The following is a 19,318-nucleotide window of genomic DNA, read 5'->3' on the forward strand; positions in this document are numbered from 1 at the left end:
GTCAGCAATCGGCGTACGAGGTTACATCCAGAAAATGTGGAGAAGATGATGTTCATTAAAATGAATTATAATCAATTCCTCCGCGGAGACATTGACCAGCAGCAATTGCCTCCACAAAGTACACAGGGAGCTGAGATGGTGGATTCCAGTGGGGACGAATTGATAATCTGTGAGGAGGGGGATGTACACGGTGATATATCGGAGGGTGATGATGAGGTGGACATCTTGCCTCTGTAGAGCCAGTTTGTGCAAGGAGAGATTAATTGCTTCTTTTTTGGGGGGGGTCCAAACCAACCCGTCATATCAGTCACAGTCGTGTGGCAGACCCTGTCACTGAAATGATGGGTTGGTTAAAGTGTGCATGTCCTGTTTTGTTTATACAACATAAGGGTGGGTGGGAGGGCCCAAGGACAATTCCATCTTGCACCTCTTTTTTCTTTTCTTTTTCTTTGCATCATGTGCTGATTGGGGAGGGTTTTTTGGAAGGGACATCCTGCGTGACACTGCAGTGCCACTCCTAAATGGGCCCGGTGTTTGTGTCGGCCACTAGGGTCGCTAATCTTACTCACACAGTCAGCTACCTCATTGCGCCTCTTTTTTTCTTTGCGTCATGTGCTGTTTGGGGAGGGTTTTTTGGAAGGGACATCCTGCGTGACACTGCAGTGCCACTCCTAGATGGGCCCGGTGTTTGTGTCGGCCACTAGGGTCGCTAATCTTACTCACACAGCTACCTCATTGCGCCTCTTTTTTTCTTTGCGTCATGTGCTGTTTGGGGAGGGTTTTTTGGAAGGGCCATCCTGCGTGACACTGCAGTGCCACTCCTAGATGGGCCCGGTGTTTGTGTCGGCCACTAGGGTCGCTAATCTTACTCACACAGCTACCTCATTGCGCCTCTTTTTTTCTTTGCGTCATGTGCTGTTTGGGGAGGGTTTTTTGGAAGGGACATCCTGCGTGACACTGCAGTGCCACTCCTAGATGGGCCCGGTGTTTGTGTCGGCCACTAGGGTCGCTAATCTTACTCACACAGCTACCTCATTGCGCCTCTTTTTTTCTTTGCGTCATGTGCTGTTTGGGGAGGGTTTTTTGGAAGGGCCATCCTGCGTGACACTGCAGTGACACTCCTAGATGGGCCCGGTGTTTGTGTCGGCCACTAGGGTCGCTAATCTTACTCACACAGCTACCTCATTGCGCCTCTTTTTTTCTTTGCGTCATGTGCTGTTTGGGGAGGGTTTTTTGGAAGGGACATCCTGCGTGACACTGCAGTGCCACTCCTAGATGGGCCCGGTGTTTGTGTCGGCCACTAGGGTCGCTAATCTTACTCACACAGCTACCTCATTGCGCCTCTTTTTTTCTTTGCGTCATGTGCTGTTTGGGGAGGGTTTTTTGGAAGGGACATCCTGCGTGACACTGCAGTGCCACTCCTAGATGGGCCCGGTGTTTGTGTCGGCCACTAGGGTCGCTAATCTTACTCACACAGCTACCTCATTGCGCCTCTTTTTTTCTTTGCGTCATGTGCTGTTTGGGGAGGGTTTTTTGGAAGGGCCATCCTGCGTGACACTGCAGTGCCACTCCTAGATGGGCCCGGTGTTTGTGTCGGCCACTAGGGTCGCTAATCTTACTCACACAGCTACCTCATTGCGCCTCTTTTTTTCTTTGCGTCATGTGCTGTTTGGGGAGGGTTTTTTGGAAGGGACATCCTGCGTGACACTGCAGTGCCACTCCTAGATGGGCCCGGTGTTTGTGTCGGCCACTAGGGTCGCTAATCTTACTCACACAGCTACCTCATTGCGCCTCTTTTTTTCTTTGCGTCATGTGCTGTTTGGGGAGGGTTTTTTGGAAGGGCCATCCTGCGTGACACTGCAGTGCCACTCCTAGATGGGCCCGGTGTTTGTGTCGGCCACTAGGGTCGCTAATCTTACTCACACAGCTACCTCATTGCGCCTCTTTTTTTCTTTGCGTCATGTGCTGTTTGGGGAGGGTTTTTTGGAAGGGACATCCTGCGTGACACTGCAGTGCCACTCCTAGATGGGCCCGGTGTTTGTGTCGGCCACTAGGGTCGCTAATCTTACTCACACAGCTACCTCATTGCGCCTCTTTTTTTCTTTGCGTCATGTGCTGTTTGGGGAGGGTTTTTTGGAAGGGCCATCCTGCGTGACACTGCAGTGCCACTCCTAGATGGGCCCGGTGTTTGTGTCGGCCACTAGGGTCGCTAATCTTACTCACACAGCTACCTCATTGCGCCTCTTTTTTTCTTTGCGTCATGTGCTGTTTGGGGAGGGTTTTTTGGAAGGGACATCCTGCGTGACACTGCAGTGCCACTCCTAGATGGGCCCGGTGTTTGTGTCGGCCACTAGGGTCGCTTATCTTACTCACACAGCGACCTCGGTGCAAATTTTAGGACTAAAAATAATATTGTGAGGTGTGAGGTATTCAGAATAGACTGAAAATGAGTGTAAATTATGGTTTTTGAGGTTAATAATACTTTGGGATCAAAATGACCCCCAAATTCTATGATTTAAGCTGTTTTTTAGTGTTTTTTGAAAAAAACACCCGAATCCAAAACACACCCGAATCCGACAAAAAAAATTCAGTGAGGTTTTGCCAAAACGCGTTCGAACCCAAAACACGGCCGCGGAACCGAACCCAAAACCAAAACACAAAACCCGAAAAATTTCAGGCGCTCATCTCTAGTTTACAGTGCACTGGTTGTTATTGGCCCCTGGGTGACACCAATATAGAAGAGCAGCTCTGCTATTTTGGTGTCAACCCCACTGATGGTGATACTATACTGTACACAATAGACATTTTCAATCAATAAAGGCTTTTATTTTATTTTATTTGGTATTTTATTTTCTTTGGGGGGAGAGGGTATCAATTGCCAAAGTCAAGCATCCATGGTAGTAACCCTCATTTTTGCCCTATGCTATATGAAAATGTAATATCTTTCCATACAGAATAGAAATAGAAAATAGGATTTTAATTACCTACCAGTAAATCCTTTTCTCATAGTCCGTAGAGGATACTGGGGTTCTATTTAGTACCGTGGGGTATAGACGGGTCCACTAGGAGCCATGGGCACTTTAAGAATTCAATAGTGTGGGCTGGCTCCTCCCTCTATGCCCCTCCTATCAGACTCAGTCTAGGAAACTGTGCCCGAGGAGACGGACATACTTTGAGAGAAGGATAGATAAGGATAGTGGTGAGATTCCGAACCAGCACACACAAACAAGAGGAAAGCCATGCTAACCAAACTTGAACAGGAACAGCAACAGCTGTACTAAACAACAATACTTATCCAAGTAACAGGGCAGGAATAACGAAGCACCAGGCGGGTGCCCAGTATCTTCTACGGACTACGATAAAATTATTTACAGGTAGGTAATTAAAATCCTATTTTCTCTTACGTCCTAGAGGATACTGGGGAACCATTTAGTACCTTGGGGAAATACCAAAGCTCCCAAACCGGAAAACCCCACCGACGAGTCGAGTGGGCCTGAACAGATTTCGGAACCGGCAAGCCTGCTGTGGAATAAGCATGCTGGATAGTGAGCTTAATCCAGCGTGCAATGGACTGCTTAGATTATGGACACCCAATCTTATTGGGATCATAGAGAACAAACAGCGAGTCGGATTTCCTGTGACGAGCCGTCCTCTTTACATATACCTTCAAAGCCCTCACAACATCCAAAGACTTTGGAGTAGCAGAGGTGTCCGTAACTGCCGGAATCACAATAGGTTGGTTGATGTGAAACGCGGACACCGCCTTCGGAAGGAATTGCTGACAAGTTCTGAGTTCAGCTCTGTCTTCATGAAAGAATAGGTAGGGGCACTTGTGTGACGACGCCCCTAGATCCGACATACGTCTCGCTGAGGCCAAGGCCAACAGTGTGACTGTCTTCCACATAAGATATTTATCATCTACCTCCTGTAACGGTTCAAACCAATCTGATTGGAGGAACTGCAGCACCAAATCGAGATCCTAAGATGCAGTAGGAGGCACAAAGGGAGGTTGGATGTGCATAAAACCTTTCAAGAACATCTGGATTTCAGTATGAGAAGCCAATTGTTTCTGAAAGTAAATGGACAAGGCCGAAATCTGGACTTTTATGGACTCCAGACGTAGGTCCACATCCACCCCCGACTACAGAAAAAGTAGGAAACGTCCCAGATGAAATTCCACCGCAGAATATTTTCTGTTCTCGCACCAAGAGACGTATTTCTTGCAAATCCAGTGGTTATGTTCCTGGCTTGGATCATAGTCGGGATGACTTTGTCAGGGATGCCTCTTCTGGCAAGAATCAGCCGTTCATCTTCCATGCCGTCAAACGTAGCCGTGGTAAGGCTTGATAGATGAATGGACCCTGTTGCAGAAGATCCTCGCGAAGTGGTAGAGGCCGTGGGTCCTCCAAGAGCAACTCCAGTAGATCCGCATACCAGGCCCTTCTCGGACAAGCTGGAGCAATGAGAAGTGCTTAAACCTTTTCCCTTTTTATTCTCTTGAGAATTCTTGGGATTAGTGGAAGAGATGGGAACACATAAACCATCTGGTAAACCCATGGAGTCATCAGAGCGTCCACTGCCACTGCCTGTGGGTCTCTCGACCTGGAACAATACCGCTTGAGCTTCTTGTTGAGATGAGAAGCCATCATGTCGATCTGTGGACATCCCCATCGAATTGTCAAGCACCTGAACACCTTTGGGTGAAGGCCCCACTCCCCCGGGTGCAGGTCGTGTCTGCTGAGGAAGTTTGCTTCCCAGTTGTCTACTCCCGGAATGAAGACCGCCGACAATGCCACAGCGTGTTTTACTGCCAAGGGGAGAATTCTTGACACCTCTGACATTGCTGCTCTGCTTCTTCCCTGTCGGTTTATGTACGTCACTGCCATCACATTGTCCAACTGGACCTGAATGGCCCGATCGTGAAGAAGATATGAGGCCTGCAGAAGAGCGTTGTATATGGCCCTGAGTTCCAGGATGTTGATTGGAAGGACGACTTCCTGACTTGACCATCTTCCTTGAAACTGCACCCCCTGGAATCCAATTTTGAATCCCAAACCGTCAGCCTTCGAGCAGGTGAGAAGTCTGTAGCCACCACAGAAGGGAGATCCTGGCCTTTGGCGACAGACGGCTCCTCTGGTGCGTGTGATGATGCGATCCGGACCATTTGTCCAACAGATCGAGTTGGAAGGGTTGTGCATGAAACCTTCCATACTGAAGAGCCTCGTAAGAGGCCAACATCCAGGTTGGCTTCAAGACATCCCGGACCATCAACTGGATTACCACTGCTTTTTCCAATGGAAGAAAAACCTTCTGCGACTATGTTTCCAATATCATTCCCAGAAATGGGAGCCTCTGAGTTGGCTCTAAGTGAGAATTCGGAAGATTTTGAATCCAGCCGTGATCCAAAGAGTAGTTTGATTGTGAGGCCAGTGCTGTTCAACAACCTCTCCCTGGACGGTGCCTTTATCAGAAGATCGTCCAGGTACGGAATTATGTTCACTCCCTGCCTGCAAAGGAGAAACATCATCTCTGCCATCACCTTGGTGAACACCCTCGGTGCCGTGGAGAGACCAAAAGGTAGGGCCTGGAACTGGTAGTGACAGTCCTGTAGTGCAAACCATAGATAAGCCTGATGAGGTGGCCAGATCAGAATGTGAAGGTACGCATCCTTGATGTCCAGAGACACTAGGAATTCCCCTTCCTCCAAACATGAGATCACTGCTCTCAGAGACTCCATCTTGAATTTGAACACCCGGAAGTACGGGTTCAATGATTTTAGATTCAGAATCGGCCTTACCGAACCCTCCGGTTTCTGTACCACAGACAAGTTGGAATAATATCCCTTGTTTTGGAGATGAGGTGGAACTGGAACAATGACCTGCATTTGTATCAGTTTTTTAATGGCATCCTGTAAGGATATACTTGCCTCCTGTGAAACGGGTAAACCTGATTTGAAGAATCTGTGAGGTGGGAATTCCTGAAACTCCAGTCTGTAACCCTGGGAAATAAGATCTATGACCCAGGGATATTGGCATGATGTCGTCCAGATGTGACTGAAATTTTTTAGTCAGGCTTCCACCTGCCAGTCTTCCAGGCATCGTGGTCCACCGTCATGCTGAAGGCTTTGAGGAAGCAGAGCTGGAGCTCTGTTCCTGAGAACCGGCAGTTGCTGGTTTGCATGGTTTACCTCTAGCGCCTCTGTTGGCTGTAGAAGATCCTCTGGCTTTGCCCTTAAACTTGGCAGTCCGAAAGGACTGTAGAGTAGGTCCTGAGTAAGTCTTCCTAGTTGGGGGAGCTGCAGAAGGAAGATATGTGGACTTACCCGCATTAGCTTTGGAGATCCATTTGTCTAGTTTGTCTCCAAATAAGGCCTCTCCTGTGAAGGGTAGGCCTTCCACGCTTTTCCTGGAGTTCGCAGTCCAATGGCGTAACCATAAGCCCCTGCGTGCTGACACTGCCATAGCCGTGGCGCGTGCATTAAGCAAACCCAATTCTTTTATGGCTTCCACCATAAAGTTCGCAGAGTCCTGTATATGTTGCAGGAGAAAAACAATCTCACCCCTAGGTAAGGAATCCAACCCCTCAATTAGGTTACCTGACCATCTAGCAATGGCTTTAGTATCCATGCACAGGTTATAGTGGGTCACCCCCGCAGCTGTGTACAAGGATTTGAGTGTAGTCTCAATTTTACAATCAGCCATGTCTTTCAGAGAGGCTACCCCAGGGATAGGTAATACTATTTTCCATGGCAACCTGGACACTGATGCATCCACTATCGTTGGATTTTCCCATTTTTTCCTATCCTCAGGAGGAAAAGGAAAAGATGAGAGCAACCTTTTAGGGATTTAAAATTTCTTATCAGGAGTAACCCACAGTTCTTCAAGCAGGGTATTCAATTCCTTTGACACAGGAAAAGTGACTGAGGATTTCTTCTTTACATTAAAATAAGATTCCTCACACTCCTCTGCCACTTTATCAGGAATTTGCAGAACATCTCTGATAGCTTCTATAAGAGCCTCTATTCCCTGTGACAGAGCAACATCCCCCTCTTCTGAATCCACCTCCCCCTCCTTCATGTCTGACCCCTCGGCGTCAGAGTCAGACTGCAGGATATGTACCAGAGTTCGTTTTTGCAGACAAATGGCAGGGGACTGAGACGCTTGTTTGGGGACTGAGTCTCTATTCATAATCTCATCCACAGACTTTCTTAAGTATTGCGTCTCTTTCTCATGGCGGGACAATTTATTATATATATTGGAAATCATTCCTTTAATGGAATCCAGTCACGCTGGTTCAGCCCCACTAGCCTGAGAAAGTGCACCACACTGAGTACATAGTAGTGAGCTCCCTGGGGAAGAGGTACACTCCACTGTACATGAAACACACTCTTTGCCTGACATATTGTAAATGTGACAGCACACACACACAGGAAAGGTTAACAGCACAATTAACCCTCAAAGAGTCCTTCCAGGGAGACAGAGTATTTTGGAGCCAGCCCACAACACCCTTATCGCTAATGCCAAGCTTAGACGGGTCACAGACTAAGTACCCAGATTGGGGACTTAGTACACTAATATCGCTCTCCCCCTGCTATGACCCCCTGGTACCGCTGAGGTAATCTGGAGTCACACCAGAGGAGCTGCACGTCCCTGTCAGTCAGCGTCTGTGTCCACTGCAGAGGGAAAATGGCGCTGTATCCTCTCCTCCTCTAAAGCCCCGCCCCTTCAATGGCACACGGTCTTCCCGCTTTTTTTTTACTGACTGAGGTAAATTTGTGCTTAAAATGGAGCAAGATCCGTTTTAAGGCTGTGTTTGCCAGTGTGGGTACTGTGTACAGTGTACTAAGACACAGTTGTGTACCGAGTCTGGAGACGCAATCCGCCCGGTTAGAAACCGTGCATCTCCATACCCTCATGCCACCATAATGGCCGGCGACCCGATAACCCGTGACGCCGGCTTAGTACTCACCACTCTTCTTTCTTCTGGCTCTGATAGGGGTGGCGGTGTGCTGCGGGAATGTACGCTCGCCGTGGTGGGGCTTGCGAATAGTTCCCTCAGGAGCTAGTGTCCTGTCTGCGGGGAACGGGACAATTAACACTTCAAGAGGTTGGGCCATTCCCCCCGTAAGTCCCACGAAGCAAGCAGGCTGGTGCATCCAGTCCTGCCTGAAAATAACAAACAGAAAAATAAATGCATGGTATGAGGGGCATAGAGGGAGGAGCCAGCCCACACTATTAAATTCTTAAAGTGCCCATGGCTCCTAGTGGACCCGTCTATACCCCATGGTACTAAATGGAACCCCAGTATCCTCTAGGACGTAAAATATATATGATAAAACAATTGGATTTTTCAATCAAGAAAGGCAATGAGTTGTTGTTTTTTTGGTGCATATGGCAGTATTGAACACCTACGGTGACATCTGAAAATTTGCAGCAAACTATAAAAAAGGTGATACTAGACCATACACAATAGAATTCTGATTGGATTTTTCATTGAGGAGAGCCTAATGCTGGGAATACACGGTCAAATAAAATTGGATGGTATTGATATCCCAGCAGGCACCATCCCGATGGTCAGAATGCCAACAACAGCATTTAATATTACTGATGGTATGCGGTTAGCATACCGCTCGTCTGGACCCCTGCAGTCACAATATCAACACTGGGATCCCGACGAGGGCAACAAACCACCGCTGGTATACCGGTGAGGTAGGTGAATCCCTCTCTATAGGTGTCCACGACACCTGTAGAGGGAGAATAGAACCTGTAGCGAGCGTAGTTCGCCAACGAGCCCGCAAGGGGCTTCGTTGTACTCACCTCCCTGCCAGCATTGTACCCCTTGGGATACTGATGTCGGTATACTGACATTCGGCATCCTGTGTGGCGGTAAATCATACCAGTCCCATTACCGATCCCCCGACATGCCCGTTGGAGGTTTGGAGTATTGCCCCAACACATATTCAGATATATGGGGGCCACAACACTAACCCTTCCCTCTGCTACCTAACCCTAACCCTCCCGCTAGTGCCTAACTCTAACCCTAACTGCAGTACTTACCATGGGGATCTGTCGGCATTCTGACTGTTGGGATACCGCTGTAGTCATTCCGGCCATCGGGATGGTGACTACAGGGATATTAACTACATCCCGATAAAATGCCTGTTAGACTGACAGATATTTTATCTGACAACTTGATGTCCAGCATACATATTTGTCCTCATACATCTAGCCTTAATACGCTGTGCAGCATGAGATGCCTGGCGCGAGTGAGCCGGCAGATCCTGTGCAACTCTGCTAGTGTCCAGAGGTGGGTTGGCCATAGGGCTTACAGGGAAGATTCCCGGTGGACCGATGCACCCATGGGGCCTGTTTTGTTTGAGGACATGTGGTCCTATTTATAGACATAATGAATACGATGCCAAACTATTTGCATATATGAAAATTACTTTGCCACTTAGCCTGTGATTGCAGATGTGTATCTAGTGTATGCTCTGTCTGCCTGCTTGGCTGACATATAAGATTGAGTGAATAGTGATTGGGATACGGTTGGTGTAATAAGCAAGAAAATATATCTTTCTAAAGAATGATATAGTTTCCTAAATTCTGAAGGTGTATCATATAATGTGCTCATAACATTTAATTTTATTTATTTTTAACTTCCCCTTGATGATGGGCATCCCCACTATCTGGAAAGTCTTGGGGGGAGGGTGCTGCTGCCATGGCCCTTGGCTAGACCTTACACTTCTGGTGCTGCCTGACTAGACAGGGGGCGATCGGGCACCAGTTAAATTAATACAGTATATAGATACGAGAGGACCAAAATCGTACAGATAAACACTCCAAAATTGAAAAGAAAAGTGAAAAAAACACCTGTTTTTTTACTTAAATGGATGACGTTGTCCTTGTTGGTGGTGCGCCCAGAGCCAGAAAGTACAAGTACTGTAGGAGGGAGAGAAAGAAGGCTCTTTTTTTTTTTTTTTTCTAAAGAGTGCACCCACACAAGAGCCTTCTTTCTCTCCCTCCTACAGTACTTCTGGTGCTGCCCAAGTGGGGCCACTAGTACAAATTTTTCCAGGGCCGCTTTTTGTTCCCAATCCGCCCCTGCTAGTGTCAGACGTCCTTTTTTGCTGCAATGCCACTAGGACGCCCCAGGAGACTGTGCTGACCAATGTGATATGCGATACTGATAGCTGAGTGCTACTGAGTCTGTATACGGAGCACAATGCAACTTGGCATGGAAAAGAGCCACGGCTTCTGCATCATAGCACTTTGTATTCAGATTTAGAGACTCAGGCCAGAGACTGCGTCTTCCAATGCACATTAACTGGTCTCAGCAGCGGACATGTGGCGGCCTTTCAGAGTATCCTTAGATGATCCAATGCTGCATCTTCGGACGCAGGCATCATATCAAAGACGCTGTCAGTGGGAGTCTTTTAATACAAACCACCTCTTGCGGCATTAGTGTATTCTCACACAGCCGCTGCATTCAAAGACTGATGTGCCTATTGCGTTTGCCTCTGAATCAGGCCCATGGTACAGACTTATTTTACAGCACCAACTGGGAACATTAATAAATGGGAGGCAGTCAACTGACCACAGGAAAGGATCCCAGTGGTCAATATACTGACGCCGGAATCCCGACACCTGCTGCAATGCCGGCGGTCAACGTCTCGACTGCCAGCTGCTTTCCCTACTTGGGGGTATAGAACCCTGTTGCGAGGGGACACGCTGCACTTGTCGCCAGGATCCAGCCTGTCAGGATCCCGGCGTCGGTCTCCTGAGCACGGGGATCCCAACCGCCAGGATCTCATACTGATCCCTAATAAAAAAAACTGATAGAAAATAGACAAACTTATCAAAGTTACATTTTAGAATTATTTGTGAAAAATAGTTTTGATTAATTTCACTGATGCACCATGGGTAGTCAAGTAACTAATGGGTTAGGGGTAGGCATCCTGTGGCACTCCAGCTGCTACAGGACTACACATACCAGCATGCCCTGCCATAGTTCCACAGCACCTGTGTGGTGGGTAGTGAAGTAATAAGTGAGGACAATCAAAACTAAAGCAATCTAATCTGTGTTTGATACATGGAAAAGAACCCCCCCAACCCCCCCTTTCTCCTGATATTTGGTGATATTTTAGTGTGGGCAGATATCTAATGCAGTGGTGTCCCTTACCTAGGTGACACCCAGATGTAAATGTATGAAAGGTCCACTGATACCACTTCCCTCCGTGTATTACAGCTGCGGTGTGTGTCCAGTGAAGCGCCCTGTCGTTATCAGCCGATATGCAGGGGCAATGTAAGAGCTGACCGTTCCGACACCTGCAGCTATTGATTTCGACAGCTGCAGGTGTTGATGCCCTATCTCCACAGCTGCGGCAGATTTATTGAAGGTATATTAGTTCCACATATAGCAATATCCCACAGTATTCCCCTTCTACACAGTCCAGTACTAAATATATCTGAATTTTCACATTGCTATGCTTTTTACCTGGACTGAGATTTACCTGTACCAGAGACGTGCAGGGGGTGGATTCTGTTGAGGGTTGGGATCGCTACTCATAGGGCCTGATTGTACGCAAATGCGGTCTTCTTTGTGTATTTTGCTGCAGACTAAGGGTGGATTGGGAACTAAAAGCGGCCCTGTAAAATTTTGTAGAAGTGGCCCAACATGGGCAGCACAAGAGGTATAATATACCGTGTAGCCATGGCAGCATCACTGTATGGCAGAGTTGCTGTACTGCAGAGATGTAATAACAATGAATGGGGACAATGCAGTGTACTGAGTGCAGTAGGTTGCCAGTCATGTGGGGGGTGGGGCCACATGACAACACACAAAACAGGCCCCACAGACATGTCGGCTTACCAGGAAAGTTCCTTGTGTGCCCCTTTGGCCAATCCGCCCCTGTTGGCAGCCATAGATGGTCACTTACCATTTTGCTATCAATGGTAACCATCAATGGTTACCACACCATTGGCCATCCCTAGCGACAGCTCTGCCCCACTTCTACAGTCATACACTACTTTGCAGAGCTGGGGGCGGGGTCACACTGCAGGCAGTAATGCTGCACAGAGAGGGAGCTAATAGAGGCATGCCTCAGAGTGTGGGGGTTTGCCTTGTGCGCTGATGGACACTTGGATGTGTCATGTGACCAGGAAGTGCAGTTGAGGCTCAGTCAGCAGCAGCAAGAGAAGACACAGGGTTGCAGGTAGGAGACTCAATAAACACTGTAACTTAGTGTAGTGAGGGGAGAGATACAGTGAGTAGGAGGTGAGGCAGGCTCCCAGCATTCAGACCCATCCTCATGTGTTTCTCCCCAGCTATTCACCTCACCGTACGTCACTGACCTGTATACAGCTTTTAAAGCCAGGTACCCACTAAGCAAGAGCAGCAAATAGGCACCTAAACCAAAACTCATTTTAGCAAAACAAAAAGGCTGCACTATGTAAGAAAACATGGAACATATGCTATATACAGGTGTGCAGACAAGTTTGCTACACTAACGTCCAGTAAAACTGAACTGGGAGTACACATATGGCTAGAGTGGCTACACACACTCACAGAGTACATTCCTCAGCCAGCCACTGATCGACATGTGTTCAGTTTGGCCACTACACACAGTAATTTGCTGGCTACTTGATCAGAAACCATGAAATTGGCACACCAAATCACAGCTTGAGGTGACCTCCAATAGTGGTCCTTTAAGAAATAATGTAATTCAGCTGTGCAAAGGAAACCACATCTACTGTCACAATTACACCTTTTTTTGAGACGTTTCTATCTATAATCAGCATCTGAAACGGTTCTACATACTGTATTGTCACTGCCACTAGTAACTTGGTTATTTCATATTTTGTATAGTAGCATCTTAATATGAAAATTGCCATCCATATTGCTTGCATTCATTTATGTTGGGTTATCACATAAGGTATAGACCAGTCACTTATCTATAGGTGGGTACACACTAGGTGATGTGCTCAGTGAGCGACATCACCTAGTGTGTCCCCTCCCGGGCCAGAATACGCAGCTTTGGACGATGAGTCCAAATAGAGCTGCAAGCTCGGCCGAGACAGAGGGTCGTTAACGACCCGTGGGGCCGTGCATCGCTCGTCATTTACAGCGTACACACTTCTCGAAAAAGTAAACAATGCCGCTCAAGAAGGGTCAAAATGGCCTCAAGTCAGGGTGACTTTAAGACACTAAAAGGGTCAAAGTACATACGCCCACACCTGTCCAGGGGCGTCTTAAGCAAGGAGAAGGCTCCGGGTGGTCCCCCTCCTCTCCATGGCGCTGTAGGCTCCGACACTGCGCCGGATCCTACTGCGCATGCGCAGGTCTCCGGAAACATGGCGCCCGCCATGTTCCGGAGATAAAATTTAAAGTGCGCATGCGTGGCGGCCATTTTGGAGTCGATTTTGTGCTGGACGGAGGCGGCTGCACCGTCCGACGCTGGACTCCGGAGAGGTGAGTGCTAAAATATGGGTGCAATGTGTGCGGTGTGGGGCCCCCCCTAGAGCCAGGGGCCCGTGTGCACCGCACACATTGCACCCATTATAGAAACGCCAATGCACCTGTCCCTTTGAAATCCAAGGAGTAAGTTTCATTTGTCCCCTAAAGTTGTCTTTTTTATGTTTGATGGAGCGTGTAGGTACTTTACTTTTCTAACATTTGGGGACATAAGATTAGTGCTTTGTTAGTAGTTGTTAGAGACTGAGCTTGGTTTATGGTAAGGATTGAAGCATGGATTACGTAATGTGGTGTCTGTGATAATTTTTGGGCCGGTGTTAAAATCCAAGGTTAGATACATACACACTGTGTGATATTTTAATCAATTTAGCTCATTTTCCCCATTTTGAGCAATATTGACTAAAATATTGCACAAGGGCCCTCATTCCGAGTTGTTCGCTCGCAAGCTGCTTTTAGCAGCATTGCACACGCTAAGCCGCCGCCTACTGGGAGTGAATCTTAGCTTATCAAAATTCCGAACGAAAGATTCTCTAAATTGCGATTAGAAATTTCTTAGCAGTTTCTGAGTAGCTCGACACTTACTCTGCCACTGCGATCAGTTCAGTCAGTTTCGTTCCTGGTTTGACGTCACAAACACACCCAGCGTTCGCCCAGGCACTCCCCCGTTTCTCCAGCCACTCCCGCGTTTTTCCCAGAAACGGCAGCGTTTTTTCACACACTCCCATAAAACGGCCAGTTTCCGCCCAGAAACACCCACTTCCTGTCAATCACATTACGATCACCAGAACGAAGAAAAAACCTCGTAATGCCGTGAGTAAAATACCAAACTTCTTAGCAAATTTACTTGGCGCAGTCGCAGTGCGAACATTGCGCATGCGCAATTAACGGAAAATCGCTGCGATGCGAAGAAAATTACCGAGCGAACAACTCGGAATGAGGGCCAATGTGTATGCTGCAAACGAGGGCCGATGCACGTTCTCGGGGGTTGTTAACGACCCCCTCTGTCGGCTGTACATGCAGCTCAATCTGTCAATATCATCAGAAGCTTCATGTACGGGCCTGCCGAAGAGTGACGTCAAAGATCAATATCATTTACTGTATTGCTTAGTTTGTACACACTATGGGGGTTATTCATGTTGCATTGCTAAGCGATACAACCACAATAACCTTGGCGGCGGCGGCAGTGCGCATGCACAGGTACCGTTCAGCACATGCACAGCCGACAGGCATAAGCATTCGCAGGGCGTGCAGGGGCGGCGACCGAGGGTTGCGGGGAAAACGGAGGCAGGTCGGCAGAGTTTTTGGGGCAGTCGCTCCAATTTAAAAAATGGCTGCGGACCTCCTACATACACATCCTGGCTGCGGCTGCAGGGGGTTGTACACAACTGCTGCGACCGCAATTAAATTGCGGTCGCAGCTGCTGGGCAGGCCATTCACACAGTGTGTATGCACCTTTAGAGCTGATGTTATAGCTGTTATATTTAGTTTTAAAATTCAGTTTTATTTATTTTTTTATTTCCTTTTAATTATAAATGACCCATAAGATATTTGGTCATAATAATAATAATAATCACCTGAAAGGTAAGAAACCACCCAATTTTTTAACAATAGATCTCTTATAATAGTCTCAGGGTAGGCTCCACTACTAGGAAGGATAATCTGTCATTGCTGACCAATGATATTTGCTCCATTATAAAAAAGACTCCAGGGCCTGCAGCCAATAACATTTTAATAAAGAAACTCTTTGTAGTAACCTCATTTACAGGGGTCTATTTATCATTGGTGCGTTCTGTATTGCTGCATATACACAACACATTTTACATGCGATTTTTCAATCTGAGCTTATGAGCCCCTCAGTAATGCTGCTGGTGAAGGGTTCCAGCAATAAGCACAGGCACATATACACATTGACATTTGAAACCAACGATGCCTTTAAGTCTTTAAGATGATGTTACCTGATGCAAAATTGAGCCTTTGAGCAATCCCCTAAGATGAGTTTTCAACCCTTCACAGGTAGTACACTGCACACAAAGGATGTTGGCAATATGGCATGTGTGCCCAGTTACTCTCAACACATTATAGTAACGGTATTTTTAAAGCAACAAGAAATATACAGGGCTCAACTTATCATTGGTGCGCAGTCCCCATAGCAGGATATGAGGTAGAAGCATCATGCAAAATGAAAGTGACTGCAGGAGAATTCCGTCATTTTTGCGGTAGACCTCCTGTTACGTATGATGAAGCAGTGATAACCACTTTCTATGGCACAAACAGAGGTTATTATTACTGCTCGATAAATAGACCCCACAAAATGTATTCAGTATACAGTCATTAAAGACCTCCATTAGTGGCGATATAAGTCGGACGCTATTAGAAAGCAGTTTTGCTGTGCAAAATAGTCATAGATTCATGATGTGTCCTTCCAGCAGAGGTGGGAATGGCTTTTATATACAGCACAAAGATTAACTATTGTGTGCAGGCAGAATTATGTGTGTGAGAGAAAGAGGATTTATCTTCGTTGGATGTCTTCCTGTAACCCACTGGCATTGTGGATGGAACTAACTCTTTCGTACCCTCTAACAGAATGATATTATATATCCAAGCCTGCCCACATGCTTGTTGTGGAGCTGACAGGGTTAAAGAGCCATTCTTAACTGTCGCCAAAACAAAAAATGCATTGAGAACAGGAAAATCGTCCGGATTCCACCTCTTCCACAACAATAATGTGAAATTCATTTCAGGCCAAAATGAATGTAATTTGCTAAATCCCCCCCCGTGTGTCCTCGGGGGGCTTCCCTGCACGCAGACACAGACGTGTGTTTGGGGGGATGCAGGCGTCTTTCCACTCCTAAAACTGAATTTTCATCTCGTTTTGGTGTTTTGCTGTTTGCTTCCAATTAGCTGAAAGTCTGGTTTCAGTTATATTAGTTATAAAATGAATCAGAAACAGAAATGCATGTAAATTCATGGGGAGAAGGGAGAGACCCAGAGAGAAGCAGCAAGGGTTTGAGGGAGCACTGGTCGCAGACAAATATAGGGATTGATGTACCAAGCAGTGAAAAGAGTGGAGAAGTGGACCAGTGGATAAATTGCCCATAGCAACCATTTTATCAAATGTACTTGGTAAATGCTACCTCAGTGTTGATTGGTTGCTAAGGACAACTTCTCCACTAGTCCATTTCTCAACACTTAGGCCCAGATTTATCAAGCCTTGGAGAGTGATAAATAGCACGGTGATAGAGTACCAGCCAAACAGCTCCTAACTGCCATTTTTCAAACACAGCCTGTGACATGGAAGTTAGGAGCTGATTGGTTGGTACATTATCACCGTGATATTTATAACTCTGCAATGCTTCATAAATGGGGGCCTTAACTGCTTGAAACAACTTCCCCATAGTGTGCATGTGACCCTCATGTGGTTGGGTAACCATCCTGCTTTTTTATCGTTCTGTAAGATACATAGATGATTCACTGACATTTCTATGCCATAATTGATGACTTTTAATTTTACCCCTTCAGGAGAAGCAACTGACAGCTAATGAAGGCGAGGACAGGTACTTTGCATCATTAGCACCCCCTCCACCCCCCCAGTGCCGCAGTTCCCTCCAGTATACTCCCTGTCATATTCACTTCACTAGGAAGTAGGCGGAATGCAGGAGGCCCACATACTCTTCTGGAAGTTCGGGGGATTCCTATAACAATCTAGAGTCTCCTGGGCATTGAGGGAGAATACTGTAGGTAAGTATATTCTACACTCATTGGGCGGTATTCAAATCTTATTGCGGGTCCCCACACCTGCGAGCGCCTGCCGGCAGCTATTAAAGTGTTGCTGCTGACGGGCACGAGAAGTTCCATTTCAGAAATGCACGTTAAGAGACCCGTTTGGGCGCCCAAATGGGACTTTTCACCCTTGCGCCCACTAGTTTAGTCAGGTTTAGGTGTTTTGCACGCCTAAACCCGACTCTTAATGGGTGTGATCACCGCGATAAGTGGGGGACAATTGAATATCGCCCCGCAATCTCCTGTCACTTTAGACGGGAGATCGGGCACGATTAAACAATTGAATTCAACCCACTGACTAATGTGCAGTGATGGAATTATTAAATGGAACAGAGTATCAGAGTATCAGAATCAAGGAAACATTACTGATTGCTAGTGATTTCATGCCCTGCATTCTCATAAAAATTGTGTTACATCACAATCTGACTGCTTTCATTATGTGTAGTTAATACTGTGGGTACACTTTATACTAAATGCTTAAAAGTTATTGATTAACATTTACGTATATAGTGCCAGCATAATCAATTGCGCTTTATATATATCTCAATCAAAGGTTCACTGCTCATAATAGCATCAGCAAAAGGTTTCCCATGAGGAAGCACATTTAACAAGGATCTCAGGAGGGAGATAGCAGAAGAGATTCAGTGATGACATGCTTCAAATATTTCTGTTTTTCGCAAAGGAGTAATAGAAAATTATGTTATTTTTGTTTCCTATATTATGTTTCTTTCTTTCACGGGTGGGGGAGGGGCAGGTAGGGGGTTGCCGGGGATGGAGGTAGTTGTCCGGAGGCGCTGCGGGTGGTGGAGGGGCGGGTGCGTGGGAGTTGCGGGAGGGGCTCAGGAGGTGATGTGGGTGGGGTGTCACGATCCGGGTATCTGGACGCCATTTCTTACCCATCAGATGCCTCCTAAGGCTGGCTCAGCGCTCCAGGACCGGATCCCATCTGTTATCCTGATGTGTACATTCCTGTATCCTCTCCTGTCACTCTGGGACGCTGTCACAGTAAACGCCATATTACACCTGGCATGGCGTCTCCCGCGGCCTCCGCCGCCGTCCCTGAACTTCTGCATGCAGAGTGTCTGAGTGGCGATTACGTCAGCCGCGGCCTCCGCTGTGTCCGCGTGGTTGGATGTGCATCTGTCAGCCTGGCGCCTCCTGTCTCCGGTGGCCGGCGCCGCCATTACTGTTTTCATTACCACATGGATTACAAACCAAACTTCCCTCCAAGTGTCTGCATGGGCGCAGCCATCTTGGATTCTGTCAGCTGATCATTTCCACCAATCTGTTCTCAGTATTGATAATCTGCATAATTGCCTAGCCAATCCCTTCCTTGCTGCAGGTATAAATACACTGTGCCTGAGCAAGGAAGGCGTCAGTGCTTTGGTTGTCAAACCTAGTTCCTGTTTGTCTCTCTCCTGTGATTGTCTTCCAGGTTCCAGCTCCTGTCTCAAGACTTCCACCATAGAGACCCGCACCAGCATTCCACCTGCGGTGTAGCCTGACTCTCCAATCCATTGTGGATTCATCTGTTTCCAGCTACAACATTACCTGCTTCCAGCTCAGCTTCCAGCAGAGTACAGCTTCCCTTAAAGGGCCGGTGTCCTTTCTACACTTTACCACTCTCCACCGGTATTATTATTTCTCCGCTCTCAAGTTCTACATTTCAAGTTCATATTTCATCGCTCCCAAGTTCATTTATTATTTAACTGGTTCCAGCCAGTATCCACTCCGTGCTAACAACAGTCTGGTTCCAGCCAGTATCCACAGCAGCTGTTTTATCTTCAGCAACCCAGCTTTTCCTGGAACACCAGCTGGCACAATCCTGGGTTATCTCCATTGCTACAGTTGGGCCTGGTAAGGACTTTCCATCTAGAAGATCATAAGAACTATCTCACACTACCAGTGCCCTGTGGCTCCTGCCATCCTGTAGTACCCAGGAACTGTATTTATTCTTTGCTGACTTTTACGTTTTCTTTTACTGCTGCTGTGTTGCGGAGTTGTCATAATAAACATCATTGACTTTTATCCAAGTTGTCGTGGTCACGCCTTCGGGCAGTTATTATTC

General features: G+C 47.1%; 1 long non-coding RNA gene across 1 annotated transcript in view; it reads right to left on the reverse strand.

Annotated features, from left to right (window-relative positions):
* The window catches only part of LOC135057701 (uncharacterized), an 89,606-nt gene extending 74,056 nt beyond the window's left edge, over nt 1-15,550 (reverse strand). Inside the window, exon 1 of the long non-coding RNA XR_010244310.1 lies at nt 15,426-15,550. This is a non-coding gene — a long non-coding RNA (uncharacterized LOC135057701). The remainder of the gene's footprint in view (nt 1-15,425) is intronic.
* Between the last annotated feature and the right edge of the window lie 3,768 nt (nt 15,551-19,318).

Source organism: Pseudophryne corroboree, chromosome 3 (assembly GCF_028390025.1).
Source record: "Pseudophryne corroboree isolate aPseCor3 chromosome 3, aPseCor3.hap2, whole genome shotgun sequence".
In the NCBI taxonomy this organism is placed as follows: domain Eukaryota; kingdom Metazoa; phylum Chordata; class Amphibia; order Anura; family Myobatrachidae; genus Pseudophryne; species Pseudophryne corroboree.